This window comes from Cyanistes caeruleus, unplaced genomic scaffold (genome assembly GCF_971803275.1).
Source record: "Cyanistes caeruleus unplaced genomic scaffold, bCyaCae1.hap1.1 HAP1_SCAFFOLD_108, whole genome shotgun sequence".
NCBI lineage: Eukaryota > Metazoa > Chordata > Aves > Passeriformes > Paridae > Cyanistes > Cyanistes caeruleus.
In genome coordinates this window covers 393,042-406,456 of record NW_028255909.1, presented here as the reverse complement: position 1 = coordinate 406,456, position 13,415 = coordinate 393,042, and the positions used below count along the sequence as shown (strand labels likewise).

The 13,415-nt window shown below is 46.1% G+C and overlaps 1 long non-coding RNA gene across 1 annotated transcript; it reads right to left on the bottom strand.

Moving 5' to 3' along the window:
• Positions 1 to 1,737: 1,737 nt before the first annotated feature.
• On the bottom strand, positions 1,738 to 11,482 carry LOC147646216 (uncharacterized). The gene is made up of 8 exons (XR_015281933.1): positions 10,278 to 11,482; positions 9,950 to 10,183; positions 9,520 to 9,658; positions 7,121 to 9,405; positions 6,793 to 7,026; positions 4,278 to 6,501; positions 3,970 to 4,015; positions 1,738 to 1,899 (listed from the first exon to the last, which is right to left on the bottom strand). It is a non-coding gene; the product is annotated as an uncharacterized LOC147646216 (long non-coding RNA).
• Positions 11,483 to 13,415: the final 1,933 nt, after the last annotated feature.

Here is a 13,415-nt window from a genome sequence, read left to right as displayed (position 1 = left end):
GCATCACTGGAATTGCTACAAGTTTTACTTACCACAATTTTAACCAAAATCTGTCTTAAATCATGTTATATCTCTTTAGATGGAGGAAGACAGACACGAACAAAACAACCCACAAACAAAAAAAAAAACAAAGCCCCAAAACCACAAATCCTACACAGCCCAGTAATACATAGAAAGGCACCTGATAATATCATTAGTTGCAGATATCTACAGCATCCTAAGTGTACTTAAGGAATCAAGATGAATTTTAAAAATATCATGAAATACAAGAATTGCTGGCATTCAAAATGTAACTCTAGCCTATGTAGCAAGTCACTAAAATGACGTGCAGTTGTAAATCATTAAGTGTGCAAAACTATACAGTTTTGCATAAAGTGCTGTATGTACCCCAGTTTGCTAAGCTTGACAATATGACACAAAATGATGAAGTTAAGGATGTATCTTACCTACCTCATCTATCCTTTTCCTTTCCCTCCATCACCCACTGTCCTTTAAACTGTACATTTAAAAATTACACAAAGACCTTTTCAGGAATTGTAGTTCCGAAAAATGTTTCAAGTATATTTATCTTTCAGTGTAAACTTAGGGATACTATGGTTCAATTTTCACAAGCTCTACATACTTACAGCTTCTCTTAATTCAATTTGATTTGCAATTATTTCAATCTGTTCAATACTTCTGGCAAAGGAGTATTTCCTATTACTCATTTTACTCCTATTTAAGGAGTGCTGAAATCCATGCTGTAACTTGTCCAGATTTAAATCTAAACATGACACAATTATAGAAAAACAGAGTAATACTTTATCTGATCACTTGGGCTCACAAAACCAAGTCCTACCATATCTGTTCATACAGACTCATTCTAGGCATTGTACACAGATCTTTAACACTTGAATTCAAGTTACTATAGTACAGCAGTTTCTCTTGCAGGAATTGTGCAGTACACTTAAAAGTATACAACGGGTCTCTTCTTTACTCTGTATTTTAGTGATCTGTATCGTATCTGAGGGGAAAAACAAAATTATAATGAAGTACTAAGTCACATGAAATGGAAATATAATTCAGCTCCCCACTAATCCTATTTAGCAAATGTTTTCCAATGTGCTTTGGACACCCGGTTTCACTAAGAGAATCTACCTATGACTGAATAAAATAAAGTTTCAACAGAATTAGGCAAGAAGAGTAAGTATCAATTGTTTTCCTGGAATGACCCAAAAACTTTTATGAGACTTCACAGAGATTTATACTAGAGTATCTTTAAATTTTGTGATGCATGCAATAGGATGCTAACTAGGATCTTCTCTTTGTAGATCACAAAGAGTCAGGCTGTTTGTCTATGGCAACTAAAAAATTCTGAATATTCTTTATGTATTAAGCAGCAGATGTTTAAGTGTGCACAACACACAGATAATATTATTGTTATTCATACCCTTTTCAAGGCGAACACTTCCTGAAATTAGGCTTGGTGGTGCCAAAATTAGCATTTCAAATACAGAGTCTGTTTCGTCTCCTCTCCCTTGCTCCTTGCTTCATTAATTTCATACATATATTTCCCCTAAACACATCAAACTACAAAAGCTCCAAACTTAGATATTGTTGTCACATGCTTTCTTTCCCATTTAGCATTCTGGAACCCAGTTACTGTTGACAAATTCTCCAATATTAAAAATAAAAATAAATTTCTGCACTATGAATAATGCCAATATACACTGAAAGAACAAACTCAATTAACCAGGATTATACTTGCTTCTTTACGGCCTTTAATAGTTTTCACAGACTTCCTACTCTGAGTTCTGCGAAGGCCTCTCTGAGCAAACATTTCATCCTCTGAATGTGTCCCCTCCATCTCTTCATCTGTTTTATCATCTCCAGGATTTTTTTCCAGTGGGGTTTTGTAACCTTTAGAAAAAAAATATTTAAAAAATAGTAGCTGTAACTTTTTGACTTCTAAGAAAGCAGCGATTTTTATCTTGATTTATGCTTTTAGATGATGTGCTTATTTCAAAACAGAAACATCTCCTTTGCCACGAGTTTGGTACTTCTAATCCTGCCACTTGGTTCCACAGGTATGTAATGCAGTGCTTCTTCAGTTGTCAAGACTGAAATCACAAGTTTGCTGACATCTTCTGCTTTACACTGAACTGCAAAAACTTGAGTGATCGTCTAAAGCAGTACCTAAGATTTTAGGACACAATCCACATGAGAAGGTGGTTACACTTATAATAAACCTTTAAAGATCCCTCCCAATACAAACCACTTGATGACTTGTATTCATAGGATCTTTCTTCATACACTCATCCTCCTGCATTTTTAATACCAAAGCTTCTTTCATTTCGGTAACACACCAAAGTACTGTTAAGAGTTGTTAACATACTACAAAACCAGGACCAAGATTATTACCTAAGACTCTCACTAGAGGGCACTAACTGCTTAAAAATACACTCCGAAAGCTCCTTGGGGTCCAACAGCCCCGAATCTCCACCACAGACCTATCGCAAAGCTACCAAATCCAGTCTGATCCCTTCCTCCACTGAACACTCCTTTTATCCCAGAATCTACTGGCTGTAACACTCAGGAACACCTTTTAGACTCTAAACCAAATTTTATCAATGACCTGTGTACATTTTATCTTAAGCCAATATTTTAATTAGGCTTATCTAATTTTTTTCATCAATTTTTTTCCCTAGAAATTAGAATCACATCATCCATTCCACAGCTACTTGAGACAAACATCCGGTCATTCTCTTCTGCCATTTTAGAGGCAACATGTCTCTGCTTCCAGTACAGTTTCAATTAATGTTTTTCAATACAGAAGATTTGAATCACATCTCTTACTCTGTTTCAGAGTAGCAGTGTTTGCAGTGACACCAATACTTTTTTATCTGCATTTGTAATGCCTGATGCATCGGCATCCCATCTGCCTTTTTCAGAGCAAGAGCACTGCCAGCTCAGCATCATCCTACAATCCACATCCTACAACTAGGCCTTTTAAATCAATTTGCACAGAACTCCTGGCCCAGACAAAAAATAAGATCCAGCTCATCACAAGAGAATATTGCTACACAGTGTTCCTAAATCTATGTATACTTTTGATCTTTTTTAAGTTCCTAATGCTGAAGAAAATTCAAAGAAAACATGAGAGGTGTATGCTAGATGAGACCAGGACCAGAAAAAATTAATTAAGTTCAACCAGCTGTAAGAAAGCTTTTTGACATTTGAGATTGAATCTCACAATCGGTGATTATTTATATAGTATAAACTGAATAATTTTTTTAAAAAAATTAGAGCATTTTTAAGCTATTTCAGACAGGTAAATAATGCTCTCTTACTGAGGAACAGATCCTGCACAACAGCTGCAGTGACATTATCTCTAGTGCAGCTCTTTGTGAATTCTTGGCTTTCTCTCTAGCCAGAGGCTCCAGTTCACACTGCCCTGCACAGGATACCTTCTGGAAACTCCAATTCAGATTAGGTCCCTTCAGCTGGTCACCTATTCCTTAGAATGGGCTAGCACACTATTCATGAAATTCCTTGGACCCCACAAATGCTATCCCTCCCCAAAATGGAAGGATGAGAAGGAATGACAGTCTTAAGTGAAAAGAAATAGCCCAGACCCACTTCTTTTGTAGGAAACAGCAGTTCCTATACGTCACAGTCTTGTTATTTAAAAATTACGTAGTTAGCAGACCTTCAGCAAAACCTTCCTTCAAGCATCACAAGCTCAAGGGCAAAGTGATGATGACAATAACAGTATATGTAACATAATAATGAAATAATACTATCTTTCAACAAAACCATATATTGATCACCACACACCATCTTCTGAGCGTTAATAGACATAAGTCTATTATGACAACTTGATGCCTTTATTATTCGTATCACCATACACAATTCTACATTTTGATCTATTACTACAATGATGTCTGTGCATTTGCAAGTTTCTTGTTCCTACCCTGTTTACTCCCCTACCTAATCAAGACAGTGACTACCACAGTACAAGCAAGCATCCAGATCCCTGAAATAAAAGACAAGAAGCAGGCCAGGATCATGTTAATGGAAACCCAAAGTCAAGATCGAGAGCACAAAACTGCCAGGGAAATATATGAGCAATATCGAGAATTAAGAGATAAATATTCCCAAGAGCCAGAAGTTAATGGTTGATGCGGGCTAGAGCCCGATCAAAATATAAGAGGGGGGATATTGTTAAGAATAATATGTTACAGTTGCTGTTTGTAAACTCCTTACTTACCTTGTACCCCTGTCCCAGGTTTACTTACCTTGTACCCCTGTCGCAAATTGCTGTACCCCATATTTTTTTATTCCTTGTTCAGCCAGGCCCTGCTCCCTCTCCCAAGTTGCTGTACCCTGTGTTTCTTGTTCTGTGTTCAGCCAGGCACTGCCCCCACTGCTCCTAGACTCCCACATGGCAACATTGTATCCTTTTCCCGAGTTGCTGTACCGTCCTGAGGAGGAAGATGACATACGGACTTTTATGCAAACGAGAGAGACCAGAGACTTATGGGATGCACCCAGACTGGAAAAAACCCCAAAACAACGAGCCACGCAAAAGGGAAGGAATAGAACCAGCACCATCTAACAAGGAAGACCCAGAGGAGTCCCCTGGCTTCTTTCCGAGGCCGACATAACCTCGAGGAGACTCGACTAGGATGACAGCCTAGACTACAAGGCCTAAAGAAGGAGTCTTCCCGGGGACTCCCGTGAGGGAGGAAGGCCCAGCTCTGCCCCACTGACAGAGCTGTACGGATTCTCCTCTTCTGCGGTGTCCAGTGGAAGCAGTGGCGGTGTGCGCAACCCCTCGGGCCCCCACCCCAGAGCTGTGCTGCTTAATAATGGCCTTTTTAAAAGGAGATGGCCTCCTGGCCCATTTATCACAATCGTGATCCTGGGGAATGCAGCTAAAGCCAGCCAAAAGCAATTTCTGGAAAGTCAAGCCTGCTTTACGTTTTCTGGAGTTTGGTTGTGCCAACTTCACCAGTCATTTCTAAAAAAGGAAAAGAAACTCCAAGCAAAAGAGAGAAAAACACAAAGAAACCAACCCAAAGAAACCAATCAAACAAACAGATAAAACACCCCCAATCAAACCAAAGGCAATGAGAAGTTAGGACTAGTTGTAAGGATATCACAGCAGGCGAATGGCTGCTTCCTACTTGGATCACCATCCAAAGCCACCTAGAACAACTTCTCCAAAACATATCCAACAGGAGAAATGGAAAAAGTGATCCATGGCAGCTCTGCATTGTGGTGAAGGATGAGCATGCAGTGGTCCAGATGCAGCATTGCCCACCCTCCAGGCTGCTGTTTGCTCTGCTGAAAGACTCTTGCAGGACTCTTGTGGCCCCTCTCCATGCAATGGAAATCATTGCCACAGCTCTCAGTTGAGGCACTGGCATTTCCAGAGCCAGATTCAGGCACAATCCTACTGCCTGCTGAGCATCTGGGAAAGGTGCTGAGCATCTTCAGGCCTAGAAGCACAAAAGAGCTCAGGCTCTCCCCGAACTGGGTTTTCAGGGCAGCTTTCCATATCTCTGCAAGATTTCTTCATCCCTCAACACGTCTGACTTTATTATGTCCAACGATGCATTTGGGTTTCTTCCGTCCTCTTGTGTGCCCGTGGGTAACCTTCCACGTGGATGAAGGAGATTGTGTACAGGACAATTGATTGCGGCATTGCCATTTGGCTTCACTGTCACTCAGTTGAACACGGTCCTTATCTAAGAAGGACTTCCAAGAAATGGCTAGGAGTTTTGGCTGTGAGAGGAGCAGAAAGCACATTTTCTACAGCAAATTGCTAGCTGATGCACTTTCCTCCCTGCCAAAATAGTGATTGCCATTCATCTTCCTGGGAAGAATGTAAAGACCCATTCAGAGATGCCAGGTTCAGCTGGCCTGTGGCTTTGTGTGCCTCATTTCACATGTCCAATTTCAAGGGCCACTAAAAGAGGCTCATGTTTGCCTTGCTACCCACAAGTGCTGTAGGTATTTCCAGGAGAAGAGGGAAAACATCGCTGTCCTGTGGTGTGGTAGAAATGCCACCACAACTGTGATTGTGTGAGCAAAGCCAGCCAGTGCTTTTTGGGGCAGCAGCAGCAGCTGAGAGTGTGGCAGAGCGGTTGTGATACTCTTTTTAGAGTCCTGCAAACATTGTTCCCGAAACAACCCACAGCTTTGCAAATGTGCCCGAAGAAAATGCAAAGAGAACTGGGGTGTGAAAATCAAAGACTGTTTATCTGTAGAAGAAAAGGAACAAGAATGAACTACACCACATATTTACACTGTAAGAATATTGGTAACAACAACAACAACAACCACAACAACAACAACAAACTATAGAACCTATTTACCTGAGAAGAGCTCTAACAAAACTCTATGAAACGTATTTACAGACAACTTAAACAAACTCTAAAACCTCTATCCTGAACACAACAACTGTAAAACGTATGTACAGCAGGGTGGCATCTGTGTCTGTGATGTCCCTAAGTCCTGGAAGAAAAACAAGTAGCACGGTCAGTGCAGTCAGGCACGGAAGGGTGTTCCATGTGCTGCCGGGCTGGGACACTGGCCCAGTGGGACTCTGCTGCCAGAAGGGAGCCTGGCTGGGGGCTGTGGCCCAGGCACTGGAACAGGGCTTGTGTGGCCCACAGCAAGCCCAGGCCAGGCCAGGGATGGCCAGCAGAATGCAGTGCATGGGCTAGCGTGTCCCTGAGCAGGAAGTGCCCAGCCCGGCCCCAGGCTGGCAGCAGGGGCCCCACTCTGCCTGTGGGGAGCACCTGCCTGTTCTGCTGCTGGCATCGGTCTTCATCCCAAGACCATGTCTTCCTCCTTGTCTTTTAGATCAATATCCATCTCTTCAACATAATCTTTCGTTTCCACCTCCATCTCTTCCTCTGTCTCGTACATATCCACATCCATCTCTTCCTCTCCACTATCCTCTCCGTCCACTTCCATGGCTTCTTCTCTATCAGTCTGTGTATCGACGTCCGTCTCCTCCTCTCGGTCTGTGCCAGCCTGCAGAGGTAGCAAAATTTCCCAGCCTGTCCCACAGAGCTCCAGCCCAGCCAGGCAGCTGCGGGGTGTCCGCCTCCGTGGAATAGTACCATACCTCTTTTGGAACAAATGCAGACATCCTGCAGGGATGGAGAGCAAAATCCAAGCGATGGGGAGCTTTGGGGACTGCTGGGGGAATCAGGGAGCAGGTGGCAACAAGGTGACAGGGGTAGGCTTGGAGCAGGGTGAATGAAGAGCGTGCTGGCACAAGGAGCCAAGGGTTGTGTTGTGGCCGTTGCTGGATGCTGGAAGTTCTAGCTGGAGCGTGCACTGTGACGTCACCGCCAGGAGTTCAGGCCCAGGCTGAAGTGGACAACGGAGACCGTAGAATGAATGATGGAATCCCTGGGTGCTTGGGCTTGGAAGGGACCCTAAAGACCATCTTGTTCCAAGCGGAGCGATCTTCCCCTAGAATAGGTTGCTCAGAGCCCCGCTCCCAGCTGGCCTTGGATGTTGCCAAGGATGGAGCATCCCCAGCCTCTGTGCACAGCCTGGGCCAGTGGCCCAGCAGCCGGAGTGGAAAAGAGCAGCTTCATTAGATCCAACTTCAAGCTCAGTCCTGCAGTTGAAAGGCTTCTCCTCCCTGTGCCCATCTTTCCTAGAGCTGCAGGGAGGCCTCGCCAGCCCCCTTCTCTTTCCAGGCTGAGCATCCCCAGCCCCACACGGACAGCAGTCCGATGCGTGGCAGTCAAGGCTAAAGGGTAGCAAATGGCTACATCAGGAAGTGAGAGATGGAAGCTTTTGGAGATGGAAGCTTTACCTCTAAATGTAGAAAAGAAAGAGAAGTGGAGGGGGAAATGGTGGGACTCTGGCTCTGTTCTAACTGGCGAAGATTTTCTTTTCTTCTTTTCTGTCGTGCTAACCCAAGTTTTGTTGTTTGAAAGGAGGTTTAGCAAAATATCCATCGTCTTCTCCACTGCTGAAACACTGAACAACACCTGGGCAGGCTGAGGATGCAGAGCAAAACCTGCAAATATCTACTGCTGATCGTGATCCTGGGGAATGCAGCTAAAGCCAGCCAAAAGCAATTTCTGGAAAGTCAAGCCTGCTTTACGTTTTCTGGAGTTTGGTTGTGCCAACTTCACCAGTCATTTCTAAAAAAGGAAAAGAAACTCCAAGCAAAAGAGAGAAAAACACAAAGAAACCAACCCAAAGAAACCAATCAAACAAACAGATAAAACACCCCCAATCAAACCAAAGGCAATGAGAAGTTAGGACTAGTTGTAAGGATATCACAGCAGGCGAATGGCTGCTTCCTACTTGGATCACCATCCAAAGCCACCTAGAACAACTTCTCCAAAACATATCCAACAGGAGAAATGGAAAAAGTGATCCATGGCAGCTCTGCATTGTGGTGAAGGATGAGCATGCAGTGGTCCAGATGCAGCATTGCCCACCCTCCAGGCTGCTGTTTGCTCTGCTGAAAGACTCTTGCAGGACTCTTGTGGCCCCTCTCCATGCAATGGAAATCCTTGCCACAGCTCTCAGTTGAGGCACTGGCATTTCCAGAGCCAGATTCAGGCACAATCCTACTGCCTGCTGAGCATCTGGGAAAGGTGCTGAGCATCTTCAGGCTTAGAAGCACAAAAGAGCTCAGGCTCTCCCCGAACTGGGTTTTCAGGGCAGCTTTCCATATCTCTGCAAGATTTCTTCATCCCTCAACACGTCTGACTTTATTATGTCCAACGATGCATTTGGGTTTCTTCCGTCCTCTTGTGTGCCCGTGGGTAACCTTCCACGTGGATGAAGGAGATTGTGTACAGGACAATTGATTGCGGCATTGCCATTTGGCTTCACTGTCACTCAGTTGAACACGGTCCTTATCTAAGAAGGACTTCCAAGAAATGGCTAGGAGTTTTGGCTGTGAGAGGAGCAGAAAGCACATTTTCTACAGCAAATTGCTAGCTGATGCACTTTCCTCCCTGCCAAAATAGTGATTGCCATTCATCTTCCTGGGAAGAATGTAAAGACCCATTCAGAGATGCCAGGTTCAGCTGGCCTGTGGCTTTGTGTGCCTCATTTCACATGTCCAATTTCAAGGGCCACTAAAAGAGGCTCATGTTTGCCTTGCTACCCACAAGTGCTGTAGGTATTTCCAGGAGAAGAGGGAAAACATCGCTGTCCTGTGGTGTGGTAGAAATGCCACCACAACTGTGATTGTGTGAGCAAAGCCAGCCAGTGCTTTTTGGGGCAGCAGCAGCAGCTGAGAGTGTGGCAGAGCGGTTGTGATACTCTTTTTAGAGTCCTGCAAACATTGTTCCCGAAACAACCCACAGCTTTGCAAATGTGCCCGAAGAAAATGCAAAGAGAACTGGGGTGTGAAAATCAAAGACTGTTTATCTGTAGAAGAAAAGGAACAAGAATGAACTACACCACATATTTACACTGTAAGAATATTGGTAACAACAACAACAACAACCACAACAACAACAACAAACTATAGAACCTACTTACCTGAGAAGAGCTCTAACAAAACTCTATGAAACGTATTTACAGACGACTTAAACAAACTCTAAAACCTCTATCCTGAACACAACAACTGTAAAACGTATGTACAGCAGGGTGGCATCTGTGTCTGTGATGTCCCTAAGTCCTGCAAGAAAAACAAGTAGCACGGTCAGTGCAGTCAGGCACGGAAGGGTGTTCCATGTGCTGCCGGGCTGGGACACTGGCCCAGTGGGACTCTGCTGCCAGAAGGGAGCCTGGCTGGGGGCTGTGGCCCAGGCACTGGAACAGGGCTTGTGTGGCCCACAGCAAGCCCAGGCCAGGCCAGGGATGGCCAGCAGAATGCAGTGCATGGGCTAGCGTGTCCCTGAGCAGGAAGTGCCCAGCCCGGCCCCAGGCTGGCAGCAGGGGCCCCACTCTGCCTGTGGGGAGCACCTGCCTGTTCTGCTGCTGGCATCGGTCTTCATCCCAAGACCATGTCTTCCTCCTTGTCTTTTAGATCAATATCCATCTCTTCAACATAATCTTTCGTTTCCACCTCCATCTCTTCCTCTGTCTCGTACATATCCACATCCATCTCTTCCTCTCCACTATCCTCTCCGTCCACTTCCATGGCTTCTTCTCTATCAGTCTGTGTATCGACGTCCGTCTCCTCCTCTCGGTCTGTGCCAGCCTGCAGAGGTAGCAAAATTTCCCAGCCTGTCCCACAGAGCTCCAGCCCAGCCAGGCAGCTGCGGGGTGTCCGCCTCCGTGGAATAGTACCATACCTCTTTTGGAACAAATGCAGACATCCTGCAGGGATGGAGAGCAAAATCCAAGCGATGGGGAGCTTTGGGGACTGCTGGGGGAATCAGGGAGCAGGTGGCAACAAGGTGACAGGGGTAGGCTTGGAGCAGGGTGAATGAAGAGCGTGCTGGCACAAGGAGCCAAGGGTTGTGTTGTGGCCGTTGCTGGATGCTGGAAGTTCTAGCTGGAGCGTGCACTGTGACGTCACCGCCAGGAGTTCAGGCCCAGGCTGAAGTGGACAACGGAGACCGTAGAATGAATGATGGAATCCCTGGGTGCTTGGGCTTGGAAGGGACCCTAAAGACCATCTTGTTCCAAGCGGAGCGATCTTCCCCTAGAATAGGTTGCTCAGAGCCCCGCTCCCAGCTGGCCTTGGATGTTGCCAAGGATGGAGCATCCCCAGCCTCTGTGCACAGCCTGGGCCAGTGGCCCAGCAGCCGGAGTGGAAAAGAGCAGCTTCATTAGATCCAACTTCAAGCTCAGTCCTGCAGTTGAAAGGCTTCTCCTCCCTGTGCCCATCTTTCCTAGAGCTGCAGGGAGGCCTCGCCAGCCCCCTTCTCTTTCCAGGCTGAGCATCCCCAGCCCCACACGGACAGCAGTCCGATGCGTGGCAGTCAAGGCTAAAGGGTAGCAAATGGCTACATCAGGAAGTGAGAGATGGAAGCTTTTGGAGATGGAAGCTTTACCTCTAAATGTAGAAAAGAAAGAGAAGTGGAGGGGGAAATGGTGGGACTCTGGCTCTGTTCTAACTGGCGAAGATTTTCTTTTCTTCTTTTCTGTCGTGCTAACCCAAGTTTTGTTGTTTGAAAGGAGGTTTAGCAAAATATCCATCGTCTTCTCCACTGCTGAAACACTGAACAACACCTGGGCAGGCTGAGGATGCAGAGCAAAACCTGCAAATATCTACTGCTGATCGTGATCCTGGGGAATGCAGCTAAAGCCAGCCAAAAGCAATTTCTGGAAAGTCAAGCCTGCTTTACGTTTTCTGGAGTTTGGTTGTGCCAACTTCACCAGTCATTTCTAAAAAAGGAAAAGAAACTCCAAGCAAAAGAGAGAAAAACACAAAGAAACCAACCCAAAGAAACCAATCAAACAAACAGATAAAACACCCCCAATCAAACCAAAGGCAATGAGAAGTTAGGACTAGTTGTAAGGATATCACAGCAGGCGAATGGCTGCTTCCTACTTGGATCACCATCCAAAGCCACCTAGAACAACTTCTCCAAAACATATCCAACAGGAGAAATGGAAAAAGTGATCCATGGCAGCTCTGCATTGTGGTGAAGGATGAGCATGCAGTGGTCCAGATGCAGCATTGCCCACCCTCCAGGCTGCTGTTTGCTCTGCTGAAAGACTCTTGCAGGACTCTTGTGGCCCCTCTCCATGCAATGGAAATCCTTGCCACAGCTCTCAGTTGAGGCACTGGCATTTCCAGAGCCAGATTCAGGCACAATCCTACTGCCTGCTGAGCATCTGGGAAAGGTGCTGAGCATCTTCAGGCCTAGAAGCACAAAAGAGCTCAGGCTCTCCCCGAACTGGGTTTTCAGGGCAGCTTTCCATATCTCTGCAAGATTTCTTCATCCCTCAACACGTCTGACTTTATTATGTCCAACGATGCATTTGGGTTTCTTCCGTCCTCTTGTGTGCCCGTGGGTAACCTTCCACGTGGATGAAGGAGATTGTGTACAGGACAATTGATTGCGGCATTGCCATTTGGCTTCACTGTCACTCAGTTGAACACGGTCCTTATCTAAGAAGGACTTCCAAGAAATGGCTAGGAGTTTTGGCTGTGAGAGGAGCAGAAAGCACATTTTCTACAGCAAATTGCTAGCTGATGCACTTTCCTCCCTGCCAAAATAGTGATTGCCATTCATCTTCCTGGGAAGAATGTAAAGACCCATTCAGAGATGCCAGGTTCAGCTGGCCTGTGAGTAGGCTGCACAGACATGTGCTGTCCTGTCACAGATTCTCCTCGCCAGACGCAGTGGAAATTTTCCCCTTGCATTAAGAGCAGGAAAGGCAAAAGCTGGGTTTTTGGAGTCCGGAAAATGTAACCGCAAGAGGCGAGCCTCCTTCGACAGAAGCTGCCCTACGGAGCTCTTGTCAACCGGCCAAAAAACCATGTGTTTCTGAGGGAGAGTGACGGTCGGCACGCGGGCGGTGTGGCAAGCTAATAAGAAACATGTTTAACAGGCATCTGGCGCGCGAGACTTTCAGACTGCAAGTGGAAAGCAGCTGCCACTCGCACGTTTGCTGATTAGTAACTAGTTGTCATGTGGAAGAAGTAAGATCACTACTTCCTTCTGCTGCTCCCTACTGCTGTTGCCGCTCTCTGCGACAATAGTTGCACTTTCCCTTTTACTCCCAGATGCAGAGAAATGTCCTGCGCAGCACAGAAACCTGTCACAACATGGGTGGCATAGGGTGCTGCAAATTCGTGCTTACATCAGTGGCAGGGGTGTACTGCACAAACATGTGCTGTCCTGTCACACGTTCTCCTTGCCAAACACTGTGCAAATCTTTCCGCTTGCATTAAGAGCAAGAAAGGCAGAAGCCGGGACTCCGCAGTTCGCAGAAGGTAAGCGCAAGAGGCGAGCCTCCTTCGACAGAAGCCGCTTTTCAGGACTCTTGGAAACCGGCCAACGTACCATGTGTGTCTGAGGGAGAGTGCCGGTCAGCGCGCGGGCGGTGGAAAGCGCGAGTGGTGCAGGCAAGCGAATAAGAAACATGTTTAACAGGCATCTGGCGCGCGAAACTTTCAAACTGCAAGTGGAACGTAGCTGCCAGTCGCACACTTGCTGAGCAGCCACTAAGTTGTCGTGGGGAAGAAGTACTGCCTCGACTTCCTTCTGCTGCTCCCTACTGCTGTTGCTGCTATCTGCGACAACAATTGCGCTTTCCCTTTTACTCGCAGATGCACAGAAATGCCCTGCGCAGCACAGAAAGCTGTCACCCCATGGCTGGACTAGGGTGCTGCAAATCCATGCTTGCGTCAGTGGCAGGGGTAAGCAGCAGAAACATGTGCTGTCCTGTCACACGTTCTCCTCGACAGACGCAGTGCAAAACTTCCCGCTTGCATTAAGAGCAAGAAAGGCAGAAGTCGCAACTCCGCAGTTCGG